General features: G+C 40.7%; 1 protein-coding gene across 5 annotated transcripts in view; it reads right to left on the reverse strand.

Moving 5' to 3' along the window:
- The window catches only part of ZHX3 (zinc fingers and homeoboxes 3), a 148,613-nt gene that overhangs the window by 114,525 nt on the left and 20,581 nt on the right, over positions 1-13,507 (reverse strand). The window lies entirely within an intron of this gene.

A 13,507-nucleotide genomic window follows, 5' to 3' on the forward strand; every position in this document is an offset into this window, starting at 1 on the left:
ATGTTCTGGCCTTGCTTTCTCCTATGAAATAAATAAAATTTTAAAATTCTAGATGCCAATAATTTTTTTAAAGCAGATGGGAAGGTGGGACAGCAGTAGAGCACAGAATTTTTAAGAGGGAGCGTCCAAGTCTGGTTCCCAGCATTGCATATACTAGAGTGATGCTTTGGGCTGTTTGCTGTGGTGTGTTCTCTCTCCCTCTCTTTCTCCCTTTCCCCTCTCCTCTCTTTCTTCTCTCTCTCTGTGTCTCTCTCTCTCTCTGTCTCTTTTTCTCTCGCATTTTTCTCATGCTAATAAAGACATCAATTAAGTTTTTTGTTCATTTTTGCCACTAGGGCTCATTTCTGCATGGCTTCACCATTCATGATGACCTTTTTTTCTTTTTCTTTTCTTTTCTTTTTTCTTTTCTTTTTTTTTTTTTTTTTTTTTTTTTGCCTCCAGGGTTATTGCTAGGGCTCAGTGCCTGCACTATGAATCCACTAGTCTTGGAGGCTATTTTTTTCCTTTTTGTTGCCCTTGTTGTTTATTGTTGCTATTGTTGTTGGATAGGATAGGGAGAAACCAAGAGAGGAAGGAAAGGCAGAGAAGGGAAGAGAAAGACACCTGAAGACCTGCTTCACTGCTTGTGAAGCAACCCCCCTGCAGGTTGGGAGCCAGAGGCTCGAACCAGGGTTCTTGCACCGGTCCTTGCACCTTGAGACATGTGAGCTTACCCCACTGCGCTACTGTTCACCCCCCTTTTTTTTTCTTTTGATAGATGAGAGACAAGAATGGGAGAGAAAGAAGGAGAGATAGAGAAGGGGAGACACCTGAAGCACTGTTCATAAAGTCTCTTCCCTCCAGGTGGGAACTGGGTTCTCATGCATGTGGTATGTGCAAGACAGGTGCTTTAACCAACTAAGCGATGGAGCCAACTGCATGGTGGTATGTGCATGCTACTGGGTGAGCCGCCACCCTGTCCTCAACAACTATGTTTTTAAAAAGATGTTGAGGGGCAGGTGAGATAGCTCATCTGGGAAAGTGTCTACTTCACCATGCATGTGACCCAGCTTGGAGCCCCTGGTACTCCACACAACATCTAAGTACTACAGCGCTGGGGGAAGGCTCAGTGCTGGGATGACTCTCCCTCTCATTCTCTTTGTATTTATCAGAAAAAGTCATCCGAATATGGGATGATCTCACTCTCAGGAAAAAGCTGAAAAACAAGATCAGAAAAGAAAACACAAGTAGAGCCTGAGCTGCAGTTGGTGTACTGCACCAAAGTAAAAGACTCTGGGGTGGGTATGTGTGGGGGGGAAGTACAGGTCCTGGAAAAGGATGACAGAGGACCTAGTTGGGTTTGTATTGTTATATGGAAAACTGAGAAATGTTATACATGTACAAACTATTGTATTTACTGTCGACTGTAAAACATTAATCTCCCAATAAAGAAATTGAAAAATAATAATAAAAAGTCATCCCAAATAAATGAAGTCCCAGCAACAACACCACACACAAAAAAGTATTGATACTACTGAGATAGTGATGGGTTTATAAAGGCTCATAATACATACTTTTAAGTTAATATAATTAAAAAATATTAAAAGAGAAGAAATAATTGCTGCTGAAACTATATTTATATACAAGCAGCCAAAAGAACAGAGACATCTGGTTGACTATGGAAAATAATCATCATGGGAAGAGAGAAAATTCAGGCAGCAATATGTCACTTCTTACTAACCCCCCCCCTCATATGCACCAACAATTAACTCAGAGCTTATGGCTTCTAGGGAACAGGGAGAAAGGTTTCCCTGTGGACAATCCAGTGGGTTACACAGTATCCAGGTCAGGTTGCCATAGGTGAAATTTAAGAAAATAAATCTGTGAGTATGTGTATTGAGTGTTGTGATATATGTTATAAAAGGAACTGGGTAGAATACACTTTGAGCAGAGAGTCTGCTGTCTCCCCCTTGAACCACACTACATCCCAGAGTTCCACTCAAGAAAGGATACTAATCAGCTTCTGAGTACCTACTTTGAACTTAGAAGGTCCCCCTCTCTGAAGTTGCAGCATGGTTCAAAACAGTTTCCTTTCAAATGCTTTCTGAATACTTTTTCTTCATATTATGTACTTGAAAAATAAGAACTCATCTCAAAAAAAGGTAAGAAATTAGGGCCAGGCAGTGGCACATCTAGTTGAGCACACATTACAGTACACAAGGGCCCAGGTTCAAGACCTCGATCCCTACCTGCAGGGAGAGAAGCTTCACAAGCGGTGAAACAGTGCCACAGGTCGGTCTCTCTGTCTGTCTGTCTCTCTCTTTCTTCTTCCCCTTCCTCTCTCTGCCCCCCCCCCCATGTGTGTATGTCCTGTTATCACCCTCTTCCCTCTTTATTTCTCTGTCTCTACCCAGTAAGTAAATAAAAAAAAATGTTGGATTGTTACAAAAGGCATGAGGTATTTTTATATTTTTTTCATGCAAAAATGTATCATGACTTTTTCAACAGCACAACACATAAAAGAAAACTTGCAGAGAAAAAAAAAAAAAGGGCAAGAAATCCCCAATGTAAATGCTTGCCCTACTGATAGTCTCAATGAGCTCTATAAAACAAGTAAATATAAATGTTATGCCATCTAAGTTTTGACACAATCATTAGTCTCTGAAATGAGAGGAAGGCTTGATCACAGGATTTGCCTTGTACAAAGGGTAAAAAGAAAGAGTCCATGCCCTAAGTTATAAGATTAAAAACTTGGAAGAAAGGGGAATGAGGTGCTCATGACCTCCCTTACCCTGTGTTCTACAAAACTCATTTGCTAGTTTATTGCTGAAAGGCTGCAGTTGCACAAGTATCTTTCAATTTAGGAATGTAATTTCAACAATGCATCCATCTTCTTCAGATTTTAAGAGTGGAAAAAAAACTGGATACTCATAATTCTTTTAAGTGAATTTTGTTATTAGCACTTTACTTCTTGTCAATGTTAGAAAAAAGCTATATATCTAGTTTCTCTGGATAATTTCATAGTATCTAAAAGTATATCAGATTAGTAATAAGCTTTAAAAATACTTGCACAGATGAACACTTTATCAAATGTTCAGATGACAAGAAACTTGAAAAGATAATATGTTGAATAACAATTTGTTGGACTGGAATAAGGGACCCAAAGGAGCACAGAGATGCATGCAACCACTTGGAAACCAGTGAAAAAGCATCACTATTTTTTCCTTCATTAGCATTGTGAGGTTGGAGGTGCACATCTGAGTGTGGGGGTCAAGTATGGGGGTCTATCTTCCCCTCCCCTCTCAATTTCTCTCTGTCCTATCCAAAAACTAAAAAAAAAAAAAAAAAAAGGCTGCCAGGAGCAGTAGATTTCTAGTGCAGGCACTGGGTTCTAGTGATAATCCTGGAGGCAAAAAAAAAAATTAATTAAATTAAAAAAAAAAAGATGGAGTCTTTGGCAGCACCCAAACCTACTAAACTAGAACCTCATTTTAACCAAGTCTCCAGACACTTACATGCACATCACAGTTTGAAAGGCATGGGGATTAGATCATTGCTATTAATTTGGAGAGAGGTTTCCATAAAACTTTTCCTTGGGCCTCTGTTTCTCATTTTCACTGATGACTCACATGAGGATATTGAATAACCCTCATCAAATCCCAAGTGAAACTAAACACTCAATTGCACAAGCACCTCTTGGAAGAGATGGGGCTTGACAGTCAATCACATGAAAAAATATATAAATAAATTGGGATTTGTGAAAGAAAAAAGAGTTATGCACAGATGAATGTACAGTGTTACTTCATACCAGAGAAGTGGTTGCAAATCTGGCCACATATGTTCTAATAGAGAGACTGATGGAAAACTGCAGTCACATACAATAGTGAGAGACTAGGAGGAAAACAGAATCTGCAGATTCTCTCATGAGAGATGGCTGAACTACAGGGCACTAAACCTGTAAAAGAGGACAGGGCATTATAGTCGTACTAACATATTTGAACAACTGTCTAAAGACATATCATTCTGTGTTTTTGAGAAACTGCTATGTGCTAGGCACAAAGCCAGAAACTAAGGACACAGGGAGTGAAAAACAGAGCCAATCTGATTTTTCGGTGGAATAAAATTACCTGTTCCAGAAAGCAGATTTGTGTTCAATGGAAGGCAAGTGGAAGGGCAAAGGCACCACACAAGGTAGTCTCTCTGGTCAAAGGGCTCTAGCTTTGTAAACAAGCAGATGGACAGAAGTGACCAGGCTGAGCAGACTGAGTTAGAGAAAGGATAACAACCTCCCAGAGAGTAGCTCAGGGGACTACCAGGCCAATACTAATATCCCAGTGTTACAGGATTCCTGGAGCCAAATCATTAATCAAATACAAGATTTGCTCAGAATTATACTATAGCCAAATTCAGCCAAGAACAATTTTTAAAATCACAACTTAAAGTTCAACTAAAAGTTTGTTTATGTAAATAATACTTAATTCTTTTAGCAATAATTTTGAAACCTAGGATCTCATACAAAACCATATTAACATTTTAAACAAGAACTCTGCTTAATGATGCATTTTACTTGCACTCTTGCTTTCTCCCAGCAATCCATAAAGCTGCTATCTTTACTGTTCCTTTGGAATTGCTCATCCCACTTCTGAGAAATTATCCTTAAAATAATAAATAAATAAATCCCCTTCCCTCTTTCACAAAGACCAAAAGGAGGAGGGGATGCATAAAGATACAAATGAATGTTTACAAATAAAAATAATTAGTAAAAAGTTCAACAAAATTGCTAACCTTTTTATAAATAGTCTTTTTTATAAAAAGCACTGCGTCACTGCTCTCGAAGCTTTCCCCCTGCAGCTGGGGACTGGGGGCTTGAACTCAGGTCCTTGTGAATTGTAACATGTGCACTCAACTAGGTGTGCCACCACCCAGACCCTTTAACTTCATTTTAATGATGTTAGTGACTGAGGCTTAGGTTGGCATTTGCCCCATTTCTTACATGTTACAGTCTGGTCCAGACTTTGATTTCTTGATATATTTATTGTGAACTTCTCCATAACACTTTTCTGCTGGATAGAGCTCTGTAAAAACTCATTCTTAGGGGTTCAAGCAGTGGTGCATCGAATAGAGAGCCGATATTATGATGTACAAAGACTCAGGTTTAAGTCCCAGGTCTTTCTTGCAGGAGGGAATAAGCTTTAAGAGTGGTAAAACAGTGCTGTTAGAAGCAGTGGATTTATCATGCAGGCTCTGAGCCCCAGCAATAGCCCTGGTGGAAAACAAAACAACCTTCCATTCTCCTGTATCTCATGTTAACTATACTATAAACTTTAGAAAGAAAGAATAATATCATTCTTTACAACTCACCAAGCTACCTGGAGAACTCTACACAAGGAAGAATAAGAAAAACTAGCCCTTAGTTCTATGTCTTAAGACCCAATAAAACAAGATTAGGTGAGTTCTTCAGTCTTTGAGTGGCTAGGACCACTCCAGACCTGATAAATCTCTTAAACCAGTAAAAATCTAATGCCATTGGTGGTGAACTAGAACTAAACTGAGTAGGGGTGGGTACCTAATGTGTGTATGGCAGAAGGGGAGCGGTAAAGAAGGTCCTCTTTTTGACTTGTATTTAGGCAACTGGTTAACATTGACTGAAATGTTAACTAGCTGCTATTGTAGTTAAAGTTAGACTGGAAGCTAGATACTTGTATTTATTCCTGTTTTACCTTACACATTTACTCTCTTTGAGCCTCAGCTTCCTCATTACCTTGGGAGGATAATAGCGATATAGTAGGGGCAGATGATTATTCCACATTCTTTAATCACTCTTTTAGAGGTTAAAAAATACTTCTTGAGGAAAGCTATCAGGGGAGGGGATGGGATATGGAGTTCTGGTGGTGGGAATTGTATGGAGTTGTACTATGGAGAAATGGAGAGAGGAGGGAAAGACAGAGAGGAGGAGAGAAAGATAGACACCTGCAGACCTGCTTCACCTCCCGTGAAGTGACTCCCCTGCATGTGGGGAGCCGGGGGCTCGAACCGGGATCCTTATGCCGGTCCTTGCGCTTTGTGCCACCTGCACTTAACCCGCTGCGCTACCGCCCAACTCCCCAGTGTTTCCTTTTTATAAATAAAAATTACAAAAAAAAAAAAAAAAAAAACCAAAAACTTTTGTGGTGTTGGAGAGTCAATCCTATGCCCTGTTTCTCAACTCCATCCCTGAAACCATGGCACAGTTGGAAGGATTTATGGATGTTTGGGAGGCTGCTATTTCTCCTTCAGTCTCTAAGAGAATAGTGATTTGGATATCTTTGTTATCTTGGGATAAGGCCTGGGACTTGCTGACTGAGTCTGAACTGAAATTCTTCAGGCCTTCCTAGAACTTCTCCAGTTCACAGGACCACAAGGGTTTAGAAACTGCAATTAATTCCCCTGTGGTCAGAAAAAGTGGCTTATTTGCAGGACTACTTCAGGCCAATTGGAGAACATAAGCTAGTCAGAATTTTAGAACTGCAAGATCCTACCTATATGCACCTCAGGTTGAGATGATCTCTACAACTGTCCATTCTCCTTGTGATTTAAGATATAGATTATTCTGGAATGTTATAATAAGGACCTTGTCAGTCTTAACAGGAAAAGTTGGTATTCTTGACTTAGGGTAATTCCAGGAAGTTTATTTGAAGAGGTGTGGCAGGGTGTATAGGAAGCCATAAAAATGGAGCAGGAGCCTAGAATTATGGCTCTGGTGGAGCTAATACCAACCCTAACTCCAGCAGAACAAATGAATGATGTAGATTATCAGAAGCTAGAAGAGATCGTCACTTAGAAGAGGCCACCTCAGGAGCCTATGTGACCTCTGCATCCCTGTAGGTCCGAGCTCTCATCCTGTGGTCATGAGTAGGAACATTCCAAGCTGCCCCAATTTCAGGACCTATCTTCCTCAAGAGTATGTTGTTCTGCCTCCCTTCAGAGGATGGAACATTCTCTACTGTTGTTGATCCACATTGAGGGTAAGGTCCAATGGGGGCCCACAAACCTACAGGGATGCAGAAGTTACATAGGCTCCTAAGCTGAATATGGGCCCCAGATCAAATAGATGGAGTTTATATTCATACACCTTTCCCATATTTGGGAGCTACTCTCTTCCCTGATCCAGCTTTCTAGCCCTTTTTCCAGCCATGACATCATCTCCCCAGACAATAACCTGGGTCCACCGCATATCAGATGTCAGGCTCAGGCAAAAACTAGTATAGTCATGGGGCCTTTGGAATATAACTAAAATAGGCCTACTAGCTATCTTCTAAATGGAGACCCCAAATCTTCATCTGCAATATTCCTGCCTTTAGGTTCATGATTAGTCAACAATCTGTTTGGATTTATATGTTTTTTTTTTTTTAGGTTTCAGATGCTACCATGATGCCAAACAGACTTCCCTGGGCAAACAACCCCACCAATGTGTCCTAGAGTCTTGCTTCCCCAGAGCCCTGCTCCATTAGGGAAAGAGACAGACAGGCTGAGAGTATGGATTGACCTGCCAACGCCCATGTTCAGCGGGGAAACAATTACAGACCAGACCTTCCACTTTCTACACCCCATAATGACTCTGGGTCCATACTTCCAGAGGGTTAAAGAATAGGAATGGGGAAGGGGTGTCCGGGAAGGGGGATGGGATACGGAGTTCTGGTGGTGGGAATTGTGTGGAGTTGTACTCCTCTTATCCGATGGTTTTGTCAATGTTTCCTTTTTATTAAAAAAAAAAAAAAAAAAGAGGCCACCTTGAGAGGAGCATTGACTTTTGAGGGCTATACACAGCTTATGTGAAATTAATTTTCTAACTTTAACCCTCTCCTCTTCCCTCCTCCCTCCACTGCTTCCTTCTTCCTTTTTCTGGGATACAACACTGTATGAAATCAATCAGAAGTCAAAGAGCATACAGGCCTGTTGAATTCTCCATAAGTATCAGATTGCCCAGAGCAGAAAGCAAATAGAGAAGTGTGGAGCGTTCATATGGAGGGGCTACAGGTATTAGATCTGAGGACCATACAATTCTATACCATGTAGAATTTCTGTGTGTTTGGAGGTGAAAATGAGAAGATAAAGACAAGCATCTCTTGAGCTTTACTGTGTGCTAGGGACCTTCCCTAGAGTTTAGTTCATGATCACCTTTGGGGGTGGGTGGTATTATTGCCATGTTATAGATGTGGAAAATTTGAACCCAAATCTCTTGGCTCTAAGTCAGCTCAGTCCTGGTGATCCCTGTGGTGACAGATGGTAGCCAGATAGCCCTCCTGTCTGATGCCATAGCCCATTCCAGAAAGCCACAGTGCATGGCACTGCTAGGAGAACAAGGAGAACTTTAAAAGAACTGCTATGTATTTTTTCCTTCACATTCTTGAACTTGAGGAGAAGGGAAAAGAGGAGGGGAAAAAAACTCAACTTGGCACGAATGATGTTGAGTGAGATCAAATAAGGTGAAAAGCAAAATAGAATCCAGAAATTAGTTTTGCTTTTACCCAAGTTCATGGGCAGCTGCTGTACAAAGTTCTTTTTTACTTTCCATAAATGTTAGGCACTTTTCATAACATGAATCTCATTATCTTTTACTTTTGGTCATTTATAAACTGAAATAACTTTTTGGAAAACAAAGAATCAATTGAACATCAAGATCAAACTGTGTCACCTTTGTTATTTCTTGCTAATGTACAAATTCTTACACTTAATTGGCTTTACTCATTTTGGTTCCTGATACACTTCACTGTAAACACTCACTCAACACTAAACAGTGAATTTTTAAAATATTTATTTATTTCCTCCTTTTTGCCCTTGTTTTTTATTGCTGTAGTTATTATTGTTGTCGTCATTGTTGGATAAAGAGAAATGGAGAGAGAAGGGGAAGGTAGGGGGGAAAGAGAAAGATAACTGTAGACCTGCTTTACCACTTGTGAAGCAACTCCCCTCCAGGTGGGGAGCCTGGGGCACAAACCGCAACAGGGATCCTTATGCCCCACATGCACTTAACCCATTGTGACTCCCCTGCAAGTAGGGAGCCAGGGCTCAAACCTGAGGATTCTTAAGGTGGTCCTTGCATTTTGCCATGTGCGCTTAACCCACTGCACTACTGTCTGCCCCCAAAAACAAACTTTAAAAATGTCTGCCCCCTAGTTTTTGTTGCATGTATGCATACACTTTACATTACTAAAGTTGTACAAGTTTATATAGTCTTTTTTCACTATGAGGGTATTTTTTAATGTTGCAATATAACCTTCATAATTACTTATAATGGTTTTTAAAATTTACTTTAAACATTCTACTTGTGGGACATCCACCTATCTTTTTTTTTTCCAATTACCCTATTTATCTATTTATTTATTTATTTATTTATTTTTAACTGCTACCAGGATTATTGCTGGGAGGCTTGGTACCTGCATGATAAATCCACTGCTCCTGGCAACCCCTCTCCTTTTTTCTTTTTTTTTTATGAGACAGAATTTGAAAGGAGTGGGAGAGATACACAGAGACACCTGTGGTACTTACTTCACTGCTCATGAAACTTCCCCCTGCAGATGAGGAATGGAGACTTGAGTTCAAGTCCTTGCACATGGGGATATTATTATTTATAAACAAGCTTTATAAAAACACTCTTTTCCACCACAGCTCTCTCTGGGGTTCAGTGCCAGCACTACAAATCCACTGCTCCTGGCAGCCATTTTTTTCTTTTTCTGTTTTCCATTTTATTTGACAGGACACAGAGAAATTGAGAGGGGAGGAGAAAAACAGAGGAGGAGAGAAAGACACGTGCAGACCTGCTTCACTGCTTGTGAAGTGTCTCCCCTGAATATGGGGAGCGGGGTCTAGAACCCAGGTCCTTGCACATAGTACTATGTGCACTTAAGTGGGTTCACCAATGCCTGGCCCGCGGTTCCTCTCTCCCTGCCCTCTAAATTTCTGTCTCTATCCAATAAATAATTTTAAATAAACTTGAAAAATAATAAAAGTTTAAAAATTATAATAAAATGCAGTGAATAACTGTTCCTACTATCAATGAGAGCAGCATTAACCAAAGCTGCTATAAGCACTAAACTAAATGATAAATGCAACCTTCCTCAGCTCCAGGGTTAGCATGCTGTGCAGGCTCAGTCAATACTAGCTTTTAACATCAAACCAGCTGAAGTTTCTCCTCTGGCTGGAAATCAAATTCCACAGTGCTACTAGCATTTTACCTGCACCCAAGAACTTAAACGTCTTTGTTTCTTTTTAGGGGAAAGTATACTACAACGTGATCGAATGAAACCCACTAAGATTAAAAATACTTCACATAATAGCATTTTACAGCCTCCACTCAGGTGGGTTCCATGACTATGGGTTTCAACTGACAAAAAAATTCAAAAGACAGGGCCATCAGAAAAAGCTAAGGAATGAGCTTTTACTATGTAGAATAAAGAAGATATATACATGTGAGCAAACTAAAGACTTACAATCTAGAGAGAAGAGCTTGAGGAATAAAAGGGAGAGATGGTAGCTATCCCCAAGGGTTATATATATTAGGAACGATTCACAAAATGCATCCAGCAGGTAGCACAGTGGGTTAAGCGCACATGACATGTGAAGTACAAGCACCGGCATAAAGATCTCGGTTTCGAGCCCCCAGCTCCCCACCTGCAGGTGGGTCGCTTGACAAGCGGTGAAACACGTCTGCAGGTGTGTGCCTTTCTCTCCCCCTCTGTCTCCCCCCCTCTCCATTTCTCTCTGTCCTATCCAACAACAACGACAGCAATAACAACAACGATAAACAACAAGGGCAACAAAAGGGAAAAACTAGCCTCCAGGAGCAGTGGATTCATAGTGCAGGCACCAAGGAGCCCCAGCAATAACCCAGGAGGCAAAAAAAAAAAAAAAAAAGTGTCCAGCATGTCAAAGGTTTCAAAATACAGATAGAATTTCCTGTAATTAAGAATGGTCTCTTAAGTGAGTCACCAAGTTGCAGATGTTACCAGACAGACTATGACCCACATAGTCAACGACTGCCACCTCTCCAGATTCAAAGGAGGTCTCGAAACTTTACATCAGGCTCAACCTGACGCTGTTGACTGGCTACGGAAGAAGGGCAAACGCTAGAAGAAGAAGATGTTACCATGATGCCAACCTGACTTCCCCAGACAGAGGACCCTACCAATGTACTCTGGACCCTCAGCTCTCCAGAGCCCCGCCCCACTAGGGAAAGAGACAGACAGACTGGGCATATGGATTGACCTGCCAATGCCCATGTTCAGTGGAGAAGCAATTACAGAAGCCATTCCACCTTCTGCACCCCATAATGACCCTGGGTCCATACTCCTAGAGGGTTAAAGAATAGAAAAGCATTCAAGGGAGGGGATGGGATATGGAACTCTGGTGGTGGAAACTGTGTGGAATTTTACCCCTCTTATCCTATGGTCTTTGTCAATATTTTTTATTTTATAAATAAATAACAGAAAGATATTAAATTCCAATAAAATATGTATATATTTTTTAAAAAGAATGGTCTCAGCCTAACTGCAATGTCTCTCACATAATAAATGAAATCTCACTAATGAAGATGAGCTGGGAATCAGTATAGTGTGACTCATCCAAACATCTCATTCTGATAATAATAAACTCATGAGAGAACAGTATGGAGATTCAAATTCAAATGTATACACAGTCTTATTCCATTTGAGAGATGCCAATAATTAAAACTAAGTAATTACCCTATGTGGGGCCAGATGGTGGCACAACTGGTTGAATACACACATTACCATGCACAAAGACCTGGGTTCAAGCCCTTGGTCTCCACCTGCAGGGAGAAGCTTCACAAACAATGAAACAGTACTGCAGATCTCTCTATCTCTATCTCTCTCCTCCCCTCTCAATTTCTCATTGTCTCTATCCAAAATAAACAGGTAAATAAATAAAATTTAAAAAAATTAATAATAACTATGTTTTTAGTTTTCAAAAAAGTAATCAGCCTGACACTACATGAAAAATGTATAAGTACAGTGTTCCAGGAGGTGGCACAGTGGCTAGAGTGTTCAACTTTAAATTATGAGGTCCTGAGTTCAATTCCCCAGCATCACATGTGCCAAAGTTATGTTGCACTCACTCTCTCTTATGGTCTCTCTCTCTCAGGTTTAATAGATATATAAATCTTTCTAAAAATAGGGGCTGACAAAACCTGGAAGCAACCCAGGTGTCCAACTCAGTGGCTGAGCAAGTTGTGGTCTAAATACACAATGGAATACTACTCAGCTATAAAAAATGGTGACTTCACTGTTTTTAGCCGATCTTGGATGGACCTTGAAAAATTCATGTTAAATGAGGTCAGAAATAGAAAGATGAATATGGGAAGATCTCACTCTCAGGCAGAAGTTGAAAAAAAAGATAAGAGGTAGAGCCTGAACTGGAATTGGCATGTTGCACCAAAGTAAAAGACTCTGGGGGGGGGGGGGGAATACAGGACCCAGAAGGATAACAGAGGACCTTGAAGGGGTTGTATTGTTATGTGGAAAACTGAGAAATGTTATGCATGTACAAACTATTGCATTTACTGTTGAATGCAAAACATTAATTCCCCAATAAAGAAATTAAAATAAATAAATAAATATAAAAATAGGGGCTGGGAGGTGGTTCATTCAGTAAAGCACATGTTACTATGTGCAAGGACATGGGTCATGTCCCTGCCTATCACATGAGAATGCCTACGGGGAGGAGTTTCATGAGCGGTGCAGCAGTGCTGCATTATCTCTCATTTTCTTTGTCTCTCACAACCTCTGCATACATAAAAGAGAGAGAAAAAGAGAGAATGAGGAAATAGCCATTAGGAGTGTTGGAGTAGGCAGACAGTCGGGGGGGGGGGGAGTACATGTATAGAACTAGGAGACAGTTTATTTGTTGAAGCACATGCCCCACCCTACATGATGTCCTGGGTTCAAACCCCAACACCACATGGGAGCCCTCCATGGACGGTGGTGTGGTGCTACAGTGCATCCCTCTGTCTCTCTTCTGTCTCTGTCTCATTCTAAAATAAAAAAGAATTAAATAGTTGGTGGCCAAAGTGATGGCATCACAGTTACACAAAACTCAGGCACTACATTAAAAACAAAATGCATAAATATCAACCTGTAGCATTATTTAAATAATACAAATAAAGTTATCATTCAAAGACATTACTTCCATTATACTGGTGATAGTGGCGGTAGAAGATGGAGACAGAAAGAATGGAGAGGAAGGGAGTCGGGTGGTAGCGCAGCGGGTTAAGTGCTCATGATGCAAAGCACAAGGACCTGAGTAAAGATCCTGGTTCGAGCCCCCGGCTCCCCACCTGCAGGGGAGTCACTTCACAAGCGGTGAAGCAGGTCTGCAGGTGTCTGTCTTTCTCTCCGCCCCTCTGTCTTCCCCTCCTCTCTTCATTTCTCTCCTATCCAACAACGACAACAACAATAATAACTACAACCATAAAAAACAAGGGCAACAGGGGAGTATACAGGTCCATGAAAGATGATGAATGACATAGTGGGGG

The sequence above is a fragment of the Erinaceus europaeus genome, chromosome 1, assembly GCF_950295315.1.
Source record: "Erinaceus europaeus chromosome 1, mEriEur2.1, whole genome shotgun sequence".
NCBI lineage: Eukaryota > Metazoa > Chordata > Mammalia > Eulipotyphla > Erinaceidae > Erinaceus > Erinaceus europaeus.